Source organism: Podarcis raffonei, chromosome 1, assembly GCF_027172205.1.
Source record: "Podarcis raffonei isolate rPodRaf1 chromosome 1, rPodRaf1.pri, whole genome shotgun sequence".
NCBI lineage: Eukaryota > Metazoa > Chordata > Lepidosauria > Squamata > Lacertidae > Podarcis > Podarcis raffonei.
Genome location: NC_070602.1, coordinates 109,774,294 through 109,797,550, shown reverse-complemented (window position 1 = coordinate 109,797,550; position 23,257 = coordinate 109,774,294). Strand labels below are relative to the sequence as shown.

General features: G+C 43.2%; 1 protein-coding gene across 3 annotated transcripts in view; it reads right to left on the bottom strand.

Moving 5' to 3' along the window:
• The window catches only part of B3GALT1 (beta-1,3-galactosyltransferase 1), a 359,452-nt gene that overhangs the window by 248,667 nt on the left and 87,528 nt on the right, over positions 1 to 23,257 (bottom strand). For all 3 annotated transcript variants that reach the window (XM_053408812.1, XM_053408803.1, XM_053408792.1), the window contains exon 2: positions 14,989 to 15,132. The gene's annotated coding sequence lies outside the window, so the exon portion shown is untranslated. The remainder of the gene's footprint in view (positions 1 to 14,988; positions 15,133 to 23,257) is intronic.

Genomic DNA, 23,257 nt, shown 5'->3' with positions numbered 1-23,257 from the left:
TCCCCTATCTTATATTTGTGCAGCTGGCTCCTTCTGCCCAAGTGTAGGACCTTCCATTTGTCCCTATTGAAATTATTTTTGTTAGTGATGCTGGTGACTATCACAGCATAAGGGCAACACTTAGGAGGATGTGAACTTATCTAGTTAAATTGAAAGGCTGGAGCCCTCTGGCATTGCCTGCATGCTTCCTAACCCTTCCCATGACATCCATCTGAAAGGAGAGTCTATCTCTGTCTGTGACTGGTGTTCCTGATCATGTGGACTGACTACATTTGTGCAACTGTATCTGTGTAGGTGGCTCCTTTTCAGACATTGTACAGTCACCAGTTGTGATGGCTGAGATCTCCATGTTAGGTTTCTGTGTGGAAGGGGTTCATTCAAACACATATCCAATGGCATAGGAAAGAGTAGAGTTTTCGCAACATCAGAAGAACAACGTAGGCATTCAGGGTGACATGTTACTAGTTTTATGAAAGCTTGCATGCTTCATGATACACATTTTGGTGGCAAAGGCACAGTAGAAGTACAGTGGTATCTCAGAAGTCAAATGGAATCTGTTCTGGAAGTCCATTCGATTTCCAAAACATTCAGAAACCAAGGCACGGCTTCCGATTGGCTGCAGAAAACTCCTGCAGCCAATTGGAAGCCACGTAGGACATTCGGGTTCCAAAGAACGTTTGCAAACCAGAACAGTCACTTCCGCGTTTGCAGCATTCAGGAGCCAAAACGTTCAACTCGCAAGGCGTTCGGGATCCAAGGTACTACTGTATATACATGAATCAACTTCTGTCCTCTAACTTCCTATTGTATCAATGCTGCAAAAGGGGAAGGTGCTGACACAGGCTGATTCTTAAATACCAGCTGGCTTCTGGCACATTTATTCACTAGATTTCTGAAAAATATTCTGGTACTTCTGAAACAACAGTGTTAACTCATCTGCCAAAATGATGACACACTATTGATTGCAGAAGGTTACATCTGTCTTTTCGGAAGAACTGCCATGATGTTGACTCTGTAGCTGCCAAAAATCTGTCCTTGGGTGAGTCTTGAAAGGGCCAGAATTGTGAATATAAAAGGATGGTTCACCAGGGAGAAAGGAGATAGGATTGTAAAGTTGATATTTAGTCTTCATGTCAGTCAACTTGCCTCTTTAAATAGCAACAGAGACATTGATAATGAGAATTAGATGCCACAAAGGCTGCTTACAGACTTGGTATTTTGCGTGCAGGGTGAATTGCACACTAGCAAATTGACCTTGCATATTTAAAGTGAACTTGGCACTCTGGTGTTTTTTATTTTTTAAAAAGCAGATTTGTTGCACAAGACTTTTTGCTGTAAGGACAGTGGCAGGAAAATTCCCTGGAAAGTGTAGGGTAATAATTGCTGTACATGACATTGTATAACCTCCCCATAAACAAATCAGAATTATTGCTCAACAAACAGAAAAGGGGATGGTAACAGGTGTTGCCTGTCATGCCAGAGGAAGAAAAGTGGCACTTGCTGGGGGGGGCACACATTTTCCCCTACAACAGACCTGTTATTTGCCAATAGCCTCTCTACTGGAAAGGAACAAGAGTTTGGTTCTGTTCCCTGTGGGAGTCATAAAGCCATGGCAGAGGTTTGTAAATACTGCAGGGTACCTCCGGACCTCGTGACCAGCACTCTGAGCTTTACAAGGTATTGGAATGTAATGACCTTATATGGCATGGGTGCAATAAAAGCATGACCGGATGAGGTAACATGAGACATTGGAATGCAGCCATGCGGCTGGGGAGAACAAAGGATAATAAAAGTGACCGGAGAGGGAGAAGAAGTCTGAATGAGCTGCCCTCCATCCATGGAAATATTGCTGGCTCCCGGTGTCTTTCTTTTATGCTAAACAAGCGCCATTTGTAACGGCTGGCTCCGACAGTTCCCTAGGGATAAAGTGGACTGCCATTGATGCTTCCATTACTCAGGGCTGGCCTAAGACATTTTGCTGCCTGAGGAGCAAGTCAAGATGACACACAATCCATATACAGAAGCAGACTAGAGTAGAAGCTGAAGCTGAATTCAGTGCTGGAAACAGGACAGCATCCTTCACCACACCTGAAGAGTGCAGATACACATCACCATCACTATCATTTATATCCCCGCTTTTCTCCCCAAAAAGCCCAAGCTAGCAAACACACAAATGATAAAACACCTAAAAACAATTCTAATACAGACTTAGGGGGCACAGGGTAGGCCACATGGTGAACACAACTGTTATTCTCCAACAGAGGGGAACAGCTGAAGGCGGAAACAGGAAGTGTCAGGAGCTTGTCCTACACTCGAGTAGGACCCTGGCATGTTCTCTCCCTCCTGGTCAATCGTTCAGGAGCTTCAAAAGCTTTATTCAGCTCGAACATCACAGCAACCGATGCCAACAGACACAGGCACACTTAGGGATCTGCAGAGTCTGCGCAGTTTTCATGACAGACCTCAGCAACTCAGCAGTTTGGCTAATCTACTTTATTTACAAATAAACACACACGGAGCACTGCAACATGGCTCCCTCTCTCTCTAGCATCAGACAAGAAATAATAAGAACAAAGGACAATAGTCCCACTTCATGGAACACAGTAACACAAACATCCTGTCTCCATCACTTCCCACTTTGTGGAGTCAATTTGAAAGTCAACAATACCATGACTGCAATCATGGAGCAGGAATTCTAACAGGAAGATGGTCCGGATGCCACTGTTCCATCACATACTCCAAGTATCTGACACTTGAGGCAACTTCCTCAGTCTGTCTAATGGAAGAGCCGGACCTGCAATTTCTTCATGAGTCTGCCTGAATGCAGACCATCTTGTTTACTTTGGCTGGATACTACATACTGCATACTGATTTTGAAAACTTATTATTTTGAACAAAGATAATGATGTGCTATTGCAACACTCTGGTTTGGGGAAACTGTTGCAATGATACGCAAGCTTAAATAAAAAATGCCTGCTGAAAATGACTTTTTGGTCACATTTCTTGCATTATTCATCAGTAACAAACCTCTGTCAGAACTTTTTTTTTAATTAAAGCATATTCTGGACTATCTTAAATGAGTTTTGAAATTAATTAGAAAATCCAGCCTCTTTATCACCTCCTGTCAGAACTATTTGCAGAAATAAGGTAATAACTAGAGTTATCTTTTTATGAAAATTTGCAAGCGTGACATAAGGATTCCATTTGCCTAATTAACACCTTGAAATAAAAAAGATAATATTTACACATGATTTATGAACAAAATCCAAATTGTTTCCAATTTATTATTGGCACACATGCAACTTGTTCTAATTAAGGAGGCTCCGTTCCACGAGAAATACCTCCGATACGTTTGTACTGGTGATAAATCCTTGAGAACGTCTTATGCCAGTGAGGTGTTTGGGTTATTTTCCCAGGTAGGAAGACTCTTGCTGACTTTGCCTATGCAAGAATTTCAATATGTGGTTGTGGCTCACACATTCAGCTCAGGCAGCATAAATGAACTGCTGTTGCTGCAAACACAGTGACGTGGCATGTCCAAAATGCAGCACTCATATAGCAGAAGACAAGGGCAGCAACAACAGCATTATTCCAGGCCGAGTGAACGAGCATGGGGGTGACAGGTGGGAAACCAAACACCTCCGTGTTTCGCTTTTGACGACATAAAATGCATCAATAGCCATTTTATGCCCTGCATGAGTCGCCACCCAAGGAAAGGTGAATAGCATATACTCTTAGCTAGAGCTAGGTAATGAGTGTGGGACTTATTTCTCCATGCAACGCCAGCTTCCTTTTGTTCCAGGAAAGCTGAGTTTTAGTCTCAGAGCATACCTTGGGGAGAGAGGTTTGGACAAAGACAGTGGACACTAATGCATACAGTACAGTACACATAGTTTAAGTGTGACAGCAATGAATACTCCAAGTCCACAATGGGCTTGTGCAAATTCAACAGAAGCACGGCAGATTTCAATATTTGAAGAGCAGGAGTCAGATTTACTGGAACAGTAATACCCAAAGTAAAGTGGGCAGTATTTAAAAAATCAAAATAAAAATTCTGTAATATTTATAATCTGGGGTATCAGTTATTTAACCCCTAATTGTTTGTAACATTTGTATGATATCCATCCCAACATGGAATAAACCCATCAAGATCACAATTTAAAGGAATTTACTTCCCATACATCTCTTTTATGGTTAGAAGAATATAATTATATATATATATATATATATATATATATATATATATATATATATATGTGTGTGTGTGTGTGTGTGTGTGTGTATAACCCAGCTATGTGTTCAAGCACATTTCCTCAGCCTTGGTTCACTCTTATTTGTTCTTTTCCAGTCTCTTGATTTATACTAGATCATGTTTAGTGCCTCATTTCACTCAGGGCCAGACCTCACTTACCTTGAAAGATATGAAGATGTTCAATTTTAGCAAACAAAATATTGCTTTTGGGGTATAATAATAAATTCCAACCCGATATATTTTCATCCTCAAAATCATTCACACCTGAATAAGGCAAAGCACTGTGTGGTCCATTAGTCTACGCAAGCCAGCTTAATGTATGGAAAACACATAAGGCTGTGATATATTATAGCAGCACCATCTCTAAATGTGATGGGGAGAGTGAGATGCGGTGAAAATATTTGAAAAAGACACCTAGTATAGGCAGAAAGGAGGCCGTTGGCAAAGGCATTCCTACCATCATGACAAACAAAAACAATATATAAACTGTTACCCAAAACAAAACTCTTCAGCTTTATCATATCCAACAGTGATGCACATTGCTTTATCTAGCTTTTGAGCACGGAATGCCTTCCATTCCTTTGCAATTCAGACAACTTCAGCATTCATTTAAAAAATGTATGACACTATCCAGCCAAAAATAATAACTTTAAAGTTTTATGAATTTCAGTGGGAGAGAGGGAGGCCTATGGCCAACTCTCCCACTAAAATCAAAGGGATTTAAGTATGACTGGATCGCAGCCATATATTTTCTCGCTTCAAAATAATGATTTCAAAATAGCTCAGCTTCTCCTGATGTTTACTTATGAAGAAGTGGTTCTAAAGCAAACTGATTAGGAATTCTTCAGCGTTGAGATATTCCCCTTCTCCCACCCCAGCAATACTCGAGAGATACGAAAGATCTAGCAATGTGAAATCCATGAATACAGAGATTACTTGCCAAATACTGAGGAGTTTTAAGAGATCTTTCTCTTTCAAACTTGGTAGATGCCAAACTAAAAATTACTTATTTATGAGTGACTCACTGCATTTTTAGCCCACCTTTCCTTCAAAGAGCTGAAGGTGACATGCATTTTTCTCCCCTTTTTCATTTTATCCTCAGATTGAGAGGATAAGTGAGTGCGTGACTGGCCTAACAAACTTCATGGCTTATTTCGGATTTGAACCCAGATCTCTCAAGTCTACTCCACCACACTGATTCTATTACTCTATGACACTAGACTGGTATAACATGAGGTTATTGAACTTTTTGGCTGCAATGCATTCTACACACACCAACCAGAGAGAAAACTGCATTAAACAGAAAGGGGCTCAGGTCTGAATAAGCACCTTCCAATTATAGGACTCTCGCTATTCTGTTATTAAAATGAATGGAACACAGAAAAGAAAATTAAAGTAATTTTCAGCACTCACTGTGTCAGTTAGAAAAAAAAGGTTTTTCCTACCTTTGTTTTTAAAATAAGTCTTTCCCTTGAACTTGTTTCCAAATCACAAATATGTTATCATGGCAGGTTTTCGATAGTGTTCAGTAGAAGTGGTTAGAAAAAGTAATAATGCTAAGAAGCTCTAAGTATCGGCATTGTTAGCAATATAAATTACTCACGTTAGTTTATTAGCTCAGAGAGATACACACATTGTGCCTGCTGAGATTTGTAACAAAATATCAATAGAAAACAAAGCACGATGGCTTCACTCCCCTAAAAGAAACAAAACTACCAGTTGGTTCAGCACACACAGAGCTAATTCCTTAACCTTCCTCAGCAAGTTCTCATTCTTAAGGGGCAACTGCAGGTTGAGTCATGTCATCTAAACAGCCAATTACTATTTGGGTTGAGTAAAAATTGCCCTCAGGTGATCAGGCAACGAAACACTTCTAAACGGGAAGAGAGCTGGGATGTGTGTGCTTAATTCTTTTGGGCTTTCAGTGTACGACAGCTTTATTTATTTAAAGCATACATGTGCCTCTATTAAGGGTAAAGACTCTCCCAAGGTTGCTTCTGTCATAAAACACTAGCAGGCAGCATGTGATATTTTTCAAAACTCTCATAGCAATCCCACCACCAAAGGTCAGAGCTTAGAGCCACTCTTGGTTCCTGACTGTAGACCTAGGAGCCCAAAGCTCATCATAACATAGGATTCGGGACAGCAATTCCCTCCTACAAATGGGCAATATATCATGATGTTGAAAACCAGATATCACCAGCTAAACACAGTGATATACAGTGGTACCTTGGGTTACAGACGCTTCAGGTTACAGACGCTTCAGGTTACAGACTCCGCTAACCCAGAAATTGTACCTCAGATTAAGAACTTTGCTTCAGGATAAGAACAGAAATTGTGTGGCGGCGGCGCAGCGGCAACAGGAGGCCCCATTAGCTAGAGTGGTACCTCAGGTTAAGAACAGACCTCCAGAACGAATTAAGTTCTTAACCCGAGGTACCACTGTACTGATATATCATAATGTCTGAAATAAGGATGGAGCTACATAGAGATGGGACGCGGGTGGCGCTGTGGGTTAAACCACAGAGTCTAGGACTTGCCGATCAGAAGGTCGGCAGTTCGAATCCCCACGACGGGGTGAGCTCCCGTTGCTCGGTCCCTGCTCCTGCCAACCTAGCAGTTCGAAAGCCCGTCGAAGTGCAAGTAGATAAATAGGTACCGCTCCGGTGGGAAGGTAAACGGCGTTTCCATGCACTGCTCTGGTTCGCCAGAAGCGGCTTAGTCATGCTGGCCACATGACCCAGAGGCTATACGCCAGCTCCCTTGGTCAATAAAGCAACCCCAGAGTCGGCCACGACTGGACCTAATGGTCAGGGGTCCCTTTACCTATGTAGAGACACTGGCTGACTTCATGGTTTTTCCTGCAACATGATTTTTGCTGCTCCCTGAAGGAGGCAGGCGAGAGCTGAGCCAGCAGAGGCTACAAAAGTCCAGAGAAGCATTGGCTGGCTTTGTCATTATTCCCACATTGTGATTTTTTTGCGTAGAACACTGACATACATCATGATTTGAAATACATTGCCAGGTTAAAAATTATGGAAAGTGATACAATAACATGGACTTCATATGGTTTGGGACGATATATCTGTATCTTGCCCAGCCCTACTATAGTCCTTGAGATGACACCTCCCTTGCCTCTGCTCTTCCAACTCCAGCCTCCAGCAACATGCCTGGGCTTGATTCCAAACCACTGGAGCAGGTAGGGAGTCAGAATGGACAATACCGGACTGGATGGGCAGATAGTCTGACTCTGAACTGAGCTAAAGAATCTTCCTATGTTCCTCTCAGAACTAGAGCACTAGTTAGAGTGAGGTGGTTGCCTCAGGCAGCCGATTCTGGTTTTATGACAGGACATCAAAGCATCAGTTATTTTATCATATGTGTATCGTATACGTAATGTTGTATCGTATACATGCCATATTGGGTTTTACTCTGTTGGAAGCCGCCCACAGTAGCTGGGGGTACCCAGTCAGATGGACAGCATATAAATAATAAGTAAAATGTATTTTAATGCCAGGGAGGGGAAAACAGGCTTGTAGGATTTTTTGCCTCAGGTATCAGATTGGAGAAGGGTCACAGGTCAGTGGGAGAGAATATGTTTTACACAGAGAAACATCCTCTGTGGTAATCCTCATAGAACTCTAGCCCAATGGTTACCATTAATTTGATTTGAACTGATTTTATAATGAATTGATTTTAGAATGCTGTATTATTTTATTGTTGTTAGCCGCTCTGAGCCCGGCTTTGGCTGGAGAGGGTGGGATATAAACTATCATCATCATCATCATCATCATCATCATCATCATCATTATTATTATTCAGATTCAATCCCCAGCATCTCCATGGCAGGAGACGGCCTCAAATTCTGACCAATCTAGCTCAGTATTTTATGCATTGGTGGGGAGCAGGCCTGCAGAATTTGGGGCAGTCCTGTCAAGCTTCCTGTGTAACAAAATAACATAGCTGGACTGGCATACTAGGCACCTGACAAGTGGCGACATGTCGAGGGATGACACTGCTGTTCTGTCACACCACACCTTGCTGGCATGGATGAAAATGTAGTATGGCGTGTCAGTATAAGTGACTAAAAAGTTGCAGTTTCATAATGCAAGGAGCAATGCAGTGTAGAATAAGCCTTGGAAACCGGGACAGACGTGCTGGCATTGTAATGAGGAAAACTAGCACAATAATCCTCACATCAAATGCAGCCATTGGAACTTTGTTCCAAGTTTATCTTCTGCATGCAAACTTGCTTCACTAGCACCAGATTTCATTCAGGAGATCCAGTGATAGCGATGGTCACATGGACACGAACATATTCCATGTATCCAACGTAAGCATGTTGCAATGAATTCCACTTTGCCTTCTCCAACTTCATTTCCTTTTGAGGGGTTTCAGTTTTGCTTTTCCTGAGCGGGAAACCTGTAATCTGGATTCAAAATCTTATTCAGGTTTTAATGAGAAATCCATGTAGTTTTTGAAACTCATGGAAGACTTCATAACAAACAAGGAAAAGAGCTTATATTTGTGTGTTTGCCATGCAGTGAAATTCCAGTTATTGTTGGGAGTTTTTGCTCATATTTTGTTTTACATTTTTAGTGCCACTGGGACTTATACTAAATTAAAAGGTTTTCTAAAAATTAATTTCTCTCTTGCTAGAGCCCATAATGAATTTCACATCTGAGTTAGTACAATTATAAACATCAAAGAAAGGTCAAAGCCCACAAGTGTTCCTAATGGTACTAAAACTCTCATCTAGGAAGCAAGACTCTCGTTTTATGAACTTGCATTTATTACACTGCCATCCTATCTACTGTATATCTCTTTCAGCATCTCTCCCCACTACCAATATATTTTCACAACTGTAGACAAATGTCAAGCAATAATATGTATTTTCTTTGGATCACTGAAATCTGCATCATATTGTAATTAATCATGTTTAAAACTATTATTTAATAATCCCTAACTGTAAAATTATTCCTACAAATTTGTAAGGGCTACATAACACTGATATTAAAAATATATTAAAAATTGTGGTGTGCCTTGAATACAGTGCTGTCTGCCTCCTAAACTTGTGTAGTATTTCCTTCTTGTTGATTCTATACAATAAAGAAGCATGCTAACCCTGGAGTAAACTCCGCTGAATCCAGTGAGACATACCTCTGAGCAAATACCCTGGGGACAGTGCTGTCAATGATGTACACACAGCTACAGGGATCCTATGCGAGAACTGTAATCAAATTCCACATAAAGCAAACTTTACCAATTTAAGAGGACTCTGCGGTACTGTAACAGCTCTAAGGAAGTCAAAATAAATAAAAATTGTCCAGTAGCACCTTCGAGACCAACTAAGTTTGTTCTGGGTATAAGCTTTCGTGTGCACTTATACCCAGAACAAACTGAGTTGATCTCTAAGGTGCTACTGGACAATTTTTTAATTTATTTTGACTGCGTCAGACCAACATGGCTACCTACCTGAAGCTCTAACCCAGGCACATGAAGGCCTGCTCTTACTTAACCTTTTTCAAATTGCTGTCACTTCTAAACTCTCAAAAGGCTTTGTAAGCCCAACCAAGAGTGCAAAGCTACTTGTGATAAGGTAAACTTATGTGTGTACATATTGGAACTACACAGATCAGAACAGGCGTTTTTAGAAAATAAGTCATGCACGTCTGCAACATTTCTGGATATTATGTTTGCATGGAAACTTACCTTTCCAGATAAATTGTCTAGTATGTGGTTTTGGAATGTATTTTCAGAAGCAAAAGGTGGGATTTGCCGAATAAGCCTCATCAGTTGAAGCCCTGAGCTTTTGCCTGTGTGATAGGGTTTACAACCTCTCCTCCTCCTCCTGCACCCCCTGAAATTGGCTTTGAGTGGGTTGGGAAAATCCCTAGAACAGTTCATGTTGGCAGGAGAGGGGGGATCATTCCATCTGGCAAGCTGCAATGCTTGAACAGGCAGAAAGTTCATCACAGTGCAACACTGAATTCCATTCAATGTATTTTAAGGTCAAGATCCAATGCAGAACTCCAAAGCAGAGCTCTTTTCGATATGGTGAAGAGACAAGCTACTGTTCAGTTAAAACAGACTAAGAGTAAGCGAGTCTCTTTGACAATGGAATTTTCTACAGTGAAACCATTTTCTCTCTTGCAGTCTGATAGCCTTTCTTTTGGAATACAGCAGAATGGTCATTCACTGTATGAGATGTAAGCAAAGTATCCCCCAGTTTATGCCACACCTCAGCCATGAATTCAGTAAGTGGCCTTAAGCGAGTCATCGCCTGATCCTTACATGGCTTGATCACTTTCTAAGTGTTATTCAATATTGTTAAATATCTAGCATATGTTAAGAAAGCCACTAAGAGCATCAGAGTAGATTTTTGTCATCTTGCAGAACAGAAGCCACGAGCACAATTGTATCTGCCACTCCTAATTGAATGCCGAATGATTTCAATGAATAACAAATAAATTTTTGGACGGTTAGTAAGATATTCATAGATAAATTGCAAGCAAAGTGATTAGAAGTACCAAATTATTCACTGCAAATTACTTGCCCAGCTCTTGTTAATTATCTGCAAGTAGCAATTCCTGCTCTATCATTTGCAGTCTCCTAAAAGGGAAATTAGAATCCAATGAATGGACAAGAGGGAAAGCCAGCAAGTTTTAAAGCCTCTCAAGAAAATCAAGATATTATGAAATAAAGAACAGCCTAAAACATTCAGATAGCTATGGCAAGGGCTTGGTTTCTAAGGTATAAAGTTCCTGGATATGCCTTTTAATAATTTGTCAGTGGTAATGTGTGTGTTCATATAAAATAATGATTTACTGATGTTGTGTTGAATAGTATGGAACACTTTTGCTACTTTGGTTTACAGTTGACATATGAACTCCATCTACTACCTTTGCCATGAGTGTATATATCTGAATCAGTAGTGTAAAAACGATGGCAGTGAATCACAATGTGCGTATCTATGTATAAAATGTGATGGTCGATATAATATGGATGATACGTGTAGGATATTAGATCTCCTCCCATCTCCATTTCCATATTTTACAATGCAACGCTTCTTTAGTTTTTCTTTCTTTTTGGTAATGCATATAGCTATCCATCCATCTATCATTCCAGCTGCAGAATTGGGGGGGGGGCAGTTAGGTGATTTGGGTACTGTGCCATGTAGGAATTAGAAACTGATGTTTCCCTGGGTAAGGTTAGAATAGTAAAAGGTAAAGGTAAAGGGACCCCTGACCATTAGGTCCAGTCATGGCCGACTCTGGGGTTGCGGCACTCATCTCGCTTTATTGGGCGAGGGAGTCAGTGTACAGCTTCCGGGTCATGTGACCAGCATGACTAAGCAGCTTCTGGCGGACCAGAGCAGCGCACAGAAACACCGCTTACCTTCCTGCTGGAGCGGTACCTACTTATTTACTTGCACTTGGCGTGCTTTCGAACTGCTAAGTTGGCAGGAGCAGGGACCGAACAACAGGGGCTCACCCCGTTGTGGGGATTCGAACCACCAACCTTCTGATCAGCAAGCCCTAGGCTCTGTGGTTTAACCCACAGCGCCACCCGCGTCCCTCCCAAGGTTAGAATAAGAGAAGGCAAATTACTCTTGATATTACAAACATCTAACACACCTCCCCTACCTATTCCATTTTGTAGAGTGTGTCCCCAAAAGGTTGCCATGTCTGAGACTTTTATCATCACATCTCTGATGTGGTGATTGTATATGCAAGCTGCTCTGCAATTAAGGACATGCAATGGGCAACAATGATTCTGAGCTGCATTCTGCTTTGCTATAGAGATGTCTGTGCTTTTTAATGGGGAACGTGAGTGGCAGCTAAACCAATTCTGGATAATATTATTCAGCAGCCATTTGAATCTCCAAGTCTCATGTTCTATTCAGCACCATTTGGGATCGAGGACAGAGCTGAAACACATGCAGAGAAGGATTATAGGGTGCGACTCTTGCTGAGTCATAACCATGCCACATTGCAAGTCTTTCTCCAAAGGTTTCTTTTCTTTTCTTTTTTTAAAAGAACCTCACTGCATATAGAAATCTGGAAATTAGGACCCTCCTCCTAGACATGTTTCCCCCCCTCTTATGACGGGGTGTTGAAAGATGTTATTTCTGTGGTTAGACCACAATCTGAAATGACTGGTGGGATTTTAGAGATTTTGCAATCTGCATCCCTACCACCACCACCCTAAAATACTGGGCACCTAAAAAAGCCTGTGTCTGCTCATTGTCAGCAGCTCAGACTTTAGGATGATAGGACAATCACTGACTCACCAAGATTTCTTGCCTCAATAAAACTGGCACTCAAAAGAGACTGACTACCAGGGAAGGAAAACAATAAAACCACAGACAGGCTGGCTGACAAAACAAAAGTTCGCTTGCAAGAGAGATGAACTTCAGACAACTGATGTCCTAAAAGGGGGGGGAGGGGAGCGACAAGATTTGGGAGTGCAAGGGTGTGCGAAAGGGGTGAAAGATGTGAGATCCAGGTGTCTGATAGTGGGATAGAACAGTGAAGAACAGAGAGATCTGAGCCTCAACTGTGAAAGGTTCTCACATCAAGGCATCCTGGCAAAGGAGATGTAAGTTGAGGATCCCACCAGGGCTTCAGAGAAGTTTCACTCTGACACTCAAAGAGATAATAAATCAACAACAAGAGATCCTCCCTCCCTGAGCAAATGTAAAACTGACAGTGCAAATAAAATGTAAAAAGAAGTGCAAATAAACAGATTGTTTAGGAAAATTTAAGGTACAGTGGTACCTCAGGTTAAGAACGTAATTCATTCTGGAGGTCCGTTCTTAACCTGAAACTGTTCTTAACGTGAGGTACCACTTTAGCTAATGGTACTCCCGCTGCCGTCGCACGATTTCTGTTCTCATCCTGAAGCAAAGTTCTTAACCCGAGGTACTATTTCTGGGTTAGTGGAGTCTGCAACCTGAAGCGCCTATAACCACTGTACATGAAGGGACAATGGTTCAGACCCATACTGGAGCTCTTGGGTGAGGGGGAAGGCTCTCCTCTCTCTACAGAACTGACCATCCCATGGTGAAACAAATGCACCTTCAAGGTTGGTGGAATGAATTTTTATTTGATTCTTCCCCCCGCCCCCCCGCCCCCAATGTCTTTTGCTATTACCTTTTAAAGTCATAGGCCTTTTGAAAACAGTTAGAACCTTAATACCGTATTTTTCGCCCTATAGGACGCACTTTTTCCCCTTCAAAAATGAAGGGTAAATCTGTGTGTGTCCTATGGGGCGAATGCAGGCTTTCGCTGAAGCTTGGAGAGCGAGAGGGGTCGGTGCACACCGACCCCTCTCGCTCTCCAGGCTTCAGAAAGCTATCAGCAAGCCTGGGGAGCCCGCGGGAGTTCCCACAGGGCTCCCTAGGCTACAGATAGCAGCCTGCCGCCCGGCGCGCAGGGCGCCCTGAAGCAGAGCACCCTGCACGCCGGGCAGACATCCGCAGCCTGGGGAGCCCTGCGGGAGTTCCCGCAGGGCTCCCTAGGCTGTGGATAACAGCGTGCTGCACGGAGCGCGGGGCGCACTGAAGCAGAGCACCCTGCGCTTCGGGCAGACATCAGCCAGCCCCACAAGCTCGGAGGACAGCGGGGAGGCGGAGCGCCGCCATACCGCTGTTCCCCAACCTGGTTTGGTTTCCCCGACCTGATTTTTGGGGGGAAATAAAGGGGGGAAATTCCCTTTATTTCCCCCCCAAAAAAACTAGGTGCGTCCTATGGGACGAAAAATACGGTAATTAGCAAATACTTGATGTCCTTCACTTCGCTGTTGCTAAAGCAACCACCGGCTGTCTTGTGTTAGGAGAGGACAACAGTGAAAGCCAGCTGGGTGCCATTTGGGCAGCTGTGACAAAACTAGAGAATTAAATCCTCCCAAATAATCTCGGGCTGCTTCAGACTTGAGGCTTGGGCTGTGAAAGGATTTCATTCCCAGGAAGCCCATAGAGCGATCCTGGGAGGCAGAAGGAACTTCTGGATGGGTGGGCGATAGGAGGATCATTTCAGGGCAGTCCCTGTCACTCTCCCGATACTGTCGGACTCCAGCTCCCATCAGCCTCTGCCATGATGGAATGATGGGTGCATACCCTCCAACATTTTTCTGATGAAAATAGGGACACCCCATTCCATAAAGTTAATTTTACTATTTATAACCCGCACATCTTACTGGGTTGCCCCAGCCACTCTGGGGTAGCCTCAAACATATATAAAAACATAATACAACATTAAACTTTATATATATATATATATATAACTTCTCTATACAGCTTGGGGGTTGGATAACTCCAAACCCTTCAACATTTCTCCAATAGGGACATCCTACCATACCCTCCAAGATTTCTCTGATGAAAATAGGGACATCCTAGAGGAAAGTGAGACATTCCAGGATCAAATCAGAAACTGGGATGGCTTCTCTAAATCAGGGTCCTCCCTGGAAAATAGGAACACTTGGAGGGTTGGTGGGAGCTACAGGCTGACCCTATGTTTTAGAGCAGCGGTTCTCAACCTGTGGGTCCCCAGATGTTGTTGGACTACAACTCCCATCATCCCTAGCTAGCAAGGCCAGAGCTCAGGGATGATGGGAGTTGTAGTTCAACAACATCTGGGGACCCACAGGTTAGGAACTGCTGTTCTAGAGTGTAGTGGAAGGGAAATAAAAGGCAGTTTGTACCAGTACTGTACATATAGCAAGCAAGATCTCACCTCAATAAGGTCATGGATGCTTCTGATTCCCACCCTAGTCTTCCGGGATTTAAGCTGTGGGAAGAACAGGTTCAGCCTCATGGTGTGGCCCAGTGTGAAACTTCTGAGCATGTGTTTCCACTCTTAGACTGGTGATGAGTGCTCCTAGAAGGGAGGGAGGAAGGAAGGAAGGAAGGAAGGAAGGAAGGAAGGAAGGAAGGAAGGGGGAAAAAGAAAGATACAGCATTTTATTAATGTTCTCAGCTTTTGGGAACCTACACTTCATTTTTTTATTTTTTATTTTGCCTCTGCTCATTGTAAGCATTCCTCCTCCCTCCTTTTTTAATTTTCCTGTTCTCTAATCTTCTCAATCCTCCCCACCCACTGCTTAGCACTGAACTAATCTGTACTGTCTGAGAGAGTTGATGCCCCAAAACAGAGAATTGTTGCAGGAAATGACATCATTTAAAGACTGAAAGGATGGGAGGAAGCATAGGAGACATGATTTTTAAAACAAAGAAAGAAAGAAAACAATTTAGGAATTTGTTTCTGTTTGACTTATTAGTTACCACTTTACAGTGCATCCTTTCCCTGAATAAGTTGTCCCGACGCCCTTAGCTCAGTCTGGAAGAACTGAAAAGGGAGGGAGGATTATTGAAATTCAGAAAGCATTCCAACCTTTGAAAGAGCTTTAAATGTGAGAGGAGCTTTTATCAGCTCATGGGTGTAATTGGTTGCCTTGTAAAAGCAATGATATGGAGTGATAGGACAGCCTCAAATGCAATCCATCCATAGTAACTACAGATTATGTCTGGACTTTCTTTGGGATGCTCTGAGTAAATCTTTAACTCCGGACATTCCAAATCAGCGAGAGTACTATTACGCAGTTTGTTTCACACACAGCAATAATCTTCCTCAACCTTGTGTACCTTGTAAACCACACGGCTGCACTGGTAAATCCTCCTCTTAATCTAGGCTGGAAGTAGACCCTCTGGTTCTCACAGTTCATCTCTCTGGAGAGCCTAGTCCATACCTTTTCCATTACAGTGGTACCTCGGGTTAAGTACCCGTATTTTTCGCTCTATAAGACACACCAGACCATAAGACGCACCTAGTTTTTGGAGGAGGAAAACAAGAAAAAAAATATTCTGAATCTCAGAAGCCAGAACAGCAAGAGGGATCGCTATGCAGTGAAAGCAGCAATCCCGCTTGCTGTTCTGGCTTCTGGGATAGCTGCGCAGCCTGCATTCGCTCCATAAGATGCACGCACATTTCCCCTTACTTTTTAGGAGGGAAAAAGTGAGTCGTATAGAGCAAAAAATACAGTACTTAATTTGTTCCGGAGGTCCATACTTAACCTGAAACTGTTCTTAACCTGAAGCACCACTTTAGTTAATGGAGCCTCCTGCTGCCGCTGCACTGCCGGAGCATGATTTCTGTTCTCATCCTGACCTGAAGCAAAGTTCTTAACCTGAAGCACTATTTCTGGGTTAGCGGAGTTTGTAACCTGAAGCGTATGTAACCTGAGGTACCACTGTACCCCACAGGCGAAAGAGACATTTATGCATTCTTACACTGAGCAGCATTGCCCCCTCCATAATGTGAAAGTAGAGGACCCTTCCCCAATCTAGCACCCTTCAGATCTTATGGGCTAGAACTCCCAACTGCTAGAGGACCTTCTCTGACTTTTATAGCCTCTGGTTCCTGTATTGCAGAGTGTTAGACTAGATGTACCCGGAGGTCCTTTCCAGCTCTACAATTCCATGACTTTTGAGTAGCTCAGCATCTTGCGCCGCTCTTGTTTGCTTTGCAGTGGCATATGTATATTGCTCAAGGGCCGCACTCCCTTTCGAGGGCCGCATGCCAATTCTGGGGAGGGTCAGGTGCAAAATTGGGCAGGTCAATTATTGTAAGTTTTCCCTTTGCGAAGTAGGTTGGTTTCTACTCACACCCTTATATATTTTATCCTTCATCCAGGCAAGCAAAAAAAGAGAAAAGAATAGAATGATGATAATAATAATAATAATAATAATAATAATAATAATAATAATAATTAAAAAAAAAATTATTTATACACCACCCTTCCCGGTTCAGAAAACTGGGCTCAGGGCAGCTAACAACAAATTTAAAACACTTAATTGTAGAAGCAGCATGAAATACAGTATAAAAACATGAATAACAATAAAATTCAAAGTTTAGAAATCAATTTGGGGGAAATCCATCTAATAAGCATTAGATTGTCACCAGGGCTAGCTGGCTGAATTTGTCCTACTTGGGCCAGCGAGGAGGCCATGGGAAAAATAGCTGTGGGTTCTCAGAGCGGGTGAACTTCATAAAAGGGGAGGGGGAGGGAAGAGAAGGGAAGGGAAATAAAAGATCAGGCTGAATTCAAATTAAAGGCCAGGCAGAATAGCATCAATGCTCAATGCAAAGAAGGGTCACAGAGCAGGTGTGGCCTTAGGGGAATCTCAAGGGTCAGACAGAAAGTTCTAGAAGGCCACATTTGGCTCTGCAGCCAGGCCCCCCCCATCCCTGCTGTCTTTGTTTTATATTATTCTATGTTGCATTTTTATTTCTTTTAAAACTCATTTCGCTAAAGAACTCCTCATTCCATCAGTGAAGTGACTTTCTCTGCATCACTTTGGCACCTGTACTCTTTCAGGGGGAGGAAGAGGGGGTCATTTTCCTTACTATTCCTGTTTTGTCTACTTTTCTGGAAAGAATTTTTTAAAAATGAATTATTGTAACGAGGTTGCGAACAAATGCAAATACTAATTTAACCAACCGACGAACAAATTAAAATAATCTCTCATACTTCTTACTAGCAAATTTCCCAAAGGGCATTCCCAAAATCTCCCTCCAAATTAATACATGGTGCTAAAAATCGGTACGCATTCAAAAGCTGACATTGCATATGATCATGTTAAACGAACGCCAAGATTCAGAGCCTTATTTCCCCCTTAGTAGTGATCTTTTTCGCCTTCCACCGATGATATACATTCACCGGCAAAGCAGGAGACAGGGTGTTTATTCTTTGAGTGGAATTATTATTCCTATTCCACCGAGGAGACATTAGTGCCGCTAGATCCCCTTGAGTAACTTTCAACACACTATATTAGGTATCACCTAATTCAGCATCCGGAAGTGCAGAAAAGCCAGCAAGTTCACACACAGCATGCTTCTGCTGCGGCAAAGTTGCACCAGAGAAACTGCATTTGAAGCAGCTCCCAATCCCCAGCCATTACATGTGGGGAGCAGAGAGCATACATCTTTCTCCACCATCTGCAAGGCATACAGGATTCCAAGTTTTTATAACCATGGCAGCTGGCAGCAGATGTCTGCGGGGGTCGGCGCTGCCTGTCCCCTAAGGAGAACATTAGCACCAAACCCGTATACACCAGTCAATTCAAATTTATTTGTACTGCAAGATTCAGATGTACAATAAAAAAGGGCCTTGGGGGAGAATTCACTATGTGCAGCAAAGTGGGAGAAAAAAAGAAAAGGGGAAACGAGACAGTCCAGAATCTAGGATAAAACTATTCTTGCTCTCCACTCCTCCTCCTTTAACTGAACCCATTGCAGATCAACATCCTTGTTAAGAGAAAACATTTCTCCAGAGATGGATGAATGGATGCCATATTTCAATGGATTTGTCCGAGTCCTGGGTGTTATTTAGCACTTTTATGTGTTTAGTCAATTTCTCCATCAGGGCTCTCCTGTGCGAGATGAAGATGGTCTAAACACTTTCAGTTCTGTTCAATAACTTGCCTTGGCACTACAAGTAGGAAGGTTATGAGTTCTTTATGAAATTATTTATGCTGCTGTTCTTTGTGAAGCATAAATACTGTTCTTCTCCAACACTGCATTCATAGCATGCCTCATAGGCATTATTTTTCTCTTGAATCTTTCTCTTGTGGTACAAGAATTCCACTCTGTGTGTTCTCATGGTTTCACTGAACATTTATAACTAGGGCTGTATCCAGGTTATACTTAGACCCATTGAATTTGGCGCACATTTAGCTATGTCCAGGGATTTAAATGGGTCTACTCTGAGCAGGACTAATGTTAAATACAACCTACAGACTGTGCCTATATAGTACATTCATATTTTTTGTGTCGGTTTATCTGTTCTGATCTTAATTCCCAGAAGTGTCAATTTAGCTTATTTTGCTTAAGCCATGGAGGTCCTGGGCTGCCCAGACAACAAGACCCCTCTCTTGGCCTCGTTGATGTCCTATCGTCTCTCGAGACGGATGACAGAAAGAAGGTTAAGCCATTCACCTTATTCTCTCCAGTTCTATTTGTATGTACAACTTTATTTGTACAGTCACTCTGAAAACAGGATGCTAGACTAGATGGGCTTTTTGCTTAATCCAGCAGTGTTCATTGTTCGTTGTACCCGAGAGTAAGGCACACAATTAGATTGTGCTATTGTGGTTACCGAAGAACAAAACACTGATGATCATCCAGCTATGACACCTTCTGGCGTGCCAGGTGTTTAAAATATATCAGTTGCCAAGGAGAGCTAGTCTAGCTTCACAACAACCTGTTCCTGCAATCCTATAAACACTTACCTGGGAGTAAGTTCCACTGCACTCCATGGAACTTACTTCTGAGTAGGCATGCATAGGCTTGTGCTGCATCATGGAGCCTTCTAGCTCCCCAGCACCAGCTACAGCAGTCTAGTTGCAATGTCTACAACATGGTCTGAAGAGAAGTGGCCCTGCTCCCAGAGCTTTGTATCTGCTTCAGAGGGTTGTTTTGAGTTGCAATTTGCACAAAGCAAATCCCCCATTATATTGAAGAGAAATACAAGGCTGGTGGTGGTGATGGGCAAAGGGTGGGTGGATAAGTTTTGTGATAGCTTAAGCTTCCAATCCAGAAACAACCTTTCCTGTCCTTTCCAATCACAGTGCTTTAGGGAGGAAGTGCGGGTGGCGCTGTGGGTTAAACCACAGAGCCTAGGACTTGCCGATTAGAAGGTTGGCAGTTTGAAACCCTGTGATGGGGTGAGCTCCCGTTGCTCGGTCCCTGGCTCCTGCCAACCTAGCAGTTCGAAAGCTCATCAAACTGCAAATAGATAAATAGGTACCGCTCCGGCGGGAAGGTAAACGGCGTTTCCGTGCGCTGCTCTGGTTCGCCAGAAGCAGCTTAGTCATGCTGGCCACATGACCTGGAAGCTATACGCCGGCTCCCTCGGCCAATAAAGTGAGACGAGCGCCGCAACCCCAGAGTAGGCCACGACTGGACCTAATGGTCAGGGGTCCCTTTACCTTTACTTTAACTTGCCAGATGTTGTTCCATTTCTATTGAATCTCCTTGGCACAGCAACTTTCCAAGTTGTGGAGTTGTGGGCAGTAGTGGTTGAACTTGTATGATCTTATTGCAATCCAGATCAATTCTTTCCTAAAATCCAAATCCTTGTTGTTGTTGTTCTGCTGGTTTTACTCTTGCTGTTGGTTGCTTTTAAGTCACTTATCTTCTCCCCAACCCCAATCTCATTCCTGTTCTGGCCTTGGTTGCATTTGATTAAAGTTTGGCATTAAATCATTGCAGAGTTCTGTATCTGTGAGTTATAGTAGAGTATCTGTCTGGCTGTGTGTGTGTGTGTGTGTGTATACACTATACTATGTACAAGCAGGCCTGTGCAAAGCTTGTCTGAGGCCTGCAGCGGAAGCCCTGTCTATGAGACTCACCATTGCAGCACCGCCACCTAATCTGATCTGATGTTACACACTGGTATGTAGCAATGCAAGTCCAGATTTTACTATTGAAGCCTTGCCATGCAGACAGACAGACAGGCGTGGGCATTCCGCCCATGGCCATTTGACTCATTAAGTCCCCAGTTAGCTGGGAGGCACAGGGCATTCTTGGCATGACAGTGTAACTCCATCAAGCCCCTGGCAGGGTCCCCTGACTGGCTTAACCCTCCAAGACCTGGGGGGGTGGCAGCAAGTGAACCTGGCTGCACCCCCACTGCACGGGCCTGTGTACAAACACTGTATTGGTGTACACTTTTAAATTTCAATAAAGTGTCATGCACTCCATCAAGCAGGAGCCTGGCATGGTTTGTTCTGTCCCTGCCCAAGGTAGATATGTATTTTTGGAGGACAATCTCAATCCTCTCCCCCCAAATCAACTTTAAATGTGCCTGGTGTGTGTGTGTGTGTGCGCGCACACACACACACACACACACACAACCTGCATTTTTTTGCCTGAAATTTGGCAGGTTTCATCACTTCAGATAGGTCTATAATGCCTGCACATTCCATGCAAATCCCTCCCTCCCTCCCTCTCTCCCTCTCTCTCTCTCTCTCACACACACACACACACTACAGCAATTTGTGGATTTCCCAACTACAGTTATTTGGGAGACATACAAAAATTTGTATTTTCTGAAGTGAGGCTCTGCTTTGAATCTAAAACATAGTGAAACAACAGTCTGAACCACTGAACCTCAATGACACAATATTTGAAGTGCTGAAGTGGGTTCTTAAGTGATATTTTCCCCCTCCACACCCCAGCTGGAAATGCACTTATGAATTGGGGTCACTTATCCTAGGATTCCTTTTATGTCAGAGTATAAGTCAATATCTGCATCAGATCTTTAAAATGTATATTATGTTTTACATAGATATCCTATATTATCTATCCCAAATTTCCCAGGGTTGCATTCCCACCCCCACCCCCGATCAGTGTGAAACTCTCTGATGTACAGGGGTTAGTGCGGACCCCCATGTACATTGGTGGGGCCTGCGTAAAGCATTCTGCCCCACCCTGCCCCTGTTCCACCCTTTTAGTGATGTTTTAGTGACATTTGGTGGTCACTTCTGGGTTTGGCACTGTATGTGTATGCGCAATCAAGCATCAACAGGACACTTGCAAATTGGCCATCACCTGTCTTTTATTTCTTCCATAGATGTGAAAGGATCCCACCAGTTCAGGCAGGATAAGGTGACTCCCAGTGTCATTGAGGTGACAGCAAAACGTCCATTCTTACTAAGCTGGATTAAAAGGCCTAAATCTGCTCCCCCCCCCCCAAGTCTTCTTGATTTACATTGTCTAATAAAAGTCAATGGGAGCAATTGGCGAGGACAGATAAAACCTCTGTAAGTAGGGAAGCAACAGGTCTCACCTCTTCCCTAAGGGAAGGGTAGCCACACGTTGCCCTCCCAATATTGTTGGCCTGCAGCTCTCATTATCTGTGCTATGGCTGTGCTTTCAGTGACTGAAGAGAGCTGCAATCCACCAGGTTATGGAGGGCACCATGCTGACTATCCCTGCTTATCATGTTGACTTTCCAGCATCTGCACACCCCTTCCAGCAGAGGATGCAGCCAAGGAAACGGGGGCTATTGGCAAGCCCCCAGATGGCCCCAGCCCACCGGCCAGTGTGCCGGGCAATCTCCAGTCCTTGGTGCAGCATGAGTGACTCGAGCTTCAGAAACTAGAGCTTGCTACTCAGCAGAGTAAATGCTATGCAACAGAAGTGGCAGGAGACGGCTGTGTGAGCATATCTACAAGCAGTTTATTCAGCGTACAGCAGGACAAAAGGAAAACATGTCCGATCTCCTTCGTGTCCAAAAGCAAGCAGCATAAGCAAAAGCTATACACAAACGGAAGTTCCCAGCAAGCTGTGCTGGAGTGTAAACAGGCATGTGACACACAACAATCATGCCTGTACTTAAGATGGAACGGAATATCCTAACAGGTTCCACTGCATCGAACGCCCAGCATGACCAAGCCGCAAACACTGAACTGTCAACCTATTGTCTTCATCTCTTCCATCTCCCCCCACTCGTGCTTCTCTGTAGTGGACTTTCTTACTTCAGGCAGTGCTAACACATTACTTTGTTGAACCATCTCTACAGAATATGAGTTTCACACCGGGGTGCTCATAAATCACCCAGAGAACCCATTCAGTACAAGATACATTATAAGGAAAATTATCTTTGTAGCGACAGAGGAGAAGTTAAAATCTTGTGGGCTGCAAAGAAAATGCCAACCAGCCAGCTAAGTCACTGAAGGCCATTAAATCAGATTTTAAGTATTGTCCCACCAGGGGGAAAAATCAATCGGGGCTAAGTCCTTAACTTTATGACCTAAAGGCTTTCTAAATTATCAGCAAGTGACTTGCATAAATTGTAAGCAACACCATATAATGTACCAAGAGTGTCGCTAAATATTGCAGCTTCTTTCCCTGACTCTTCTGAGCAACATGCAAAGTCGTAGGTGAAACTTATTACTAATGAAAGCATAAACAAACAGGCCAAGTGACCCCAACACCAATC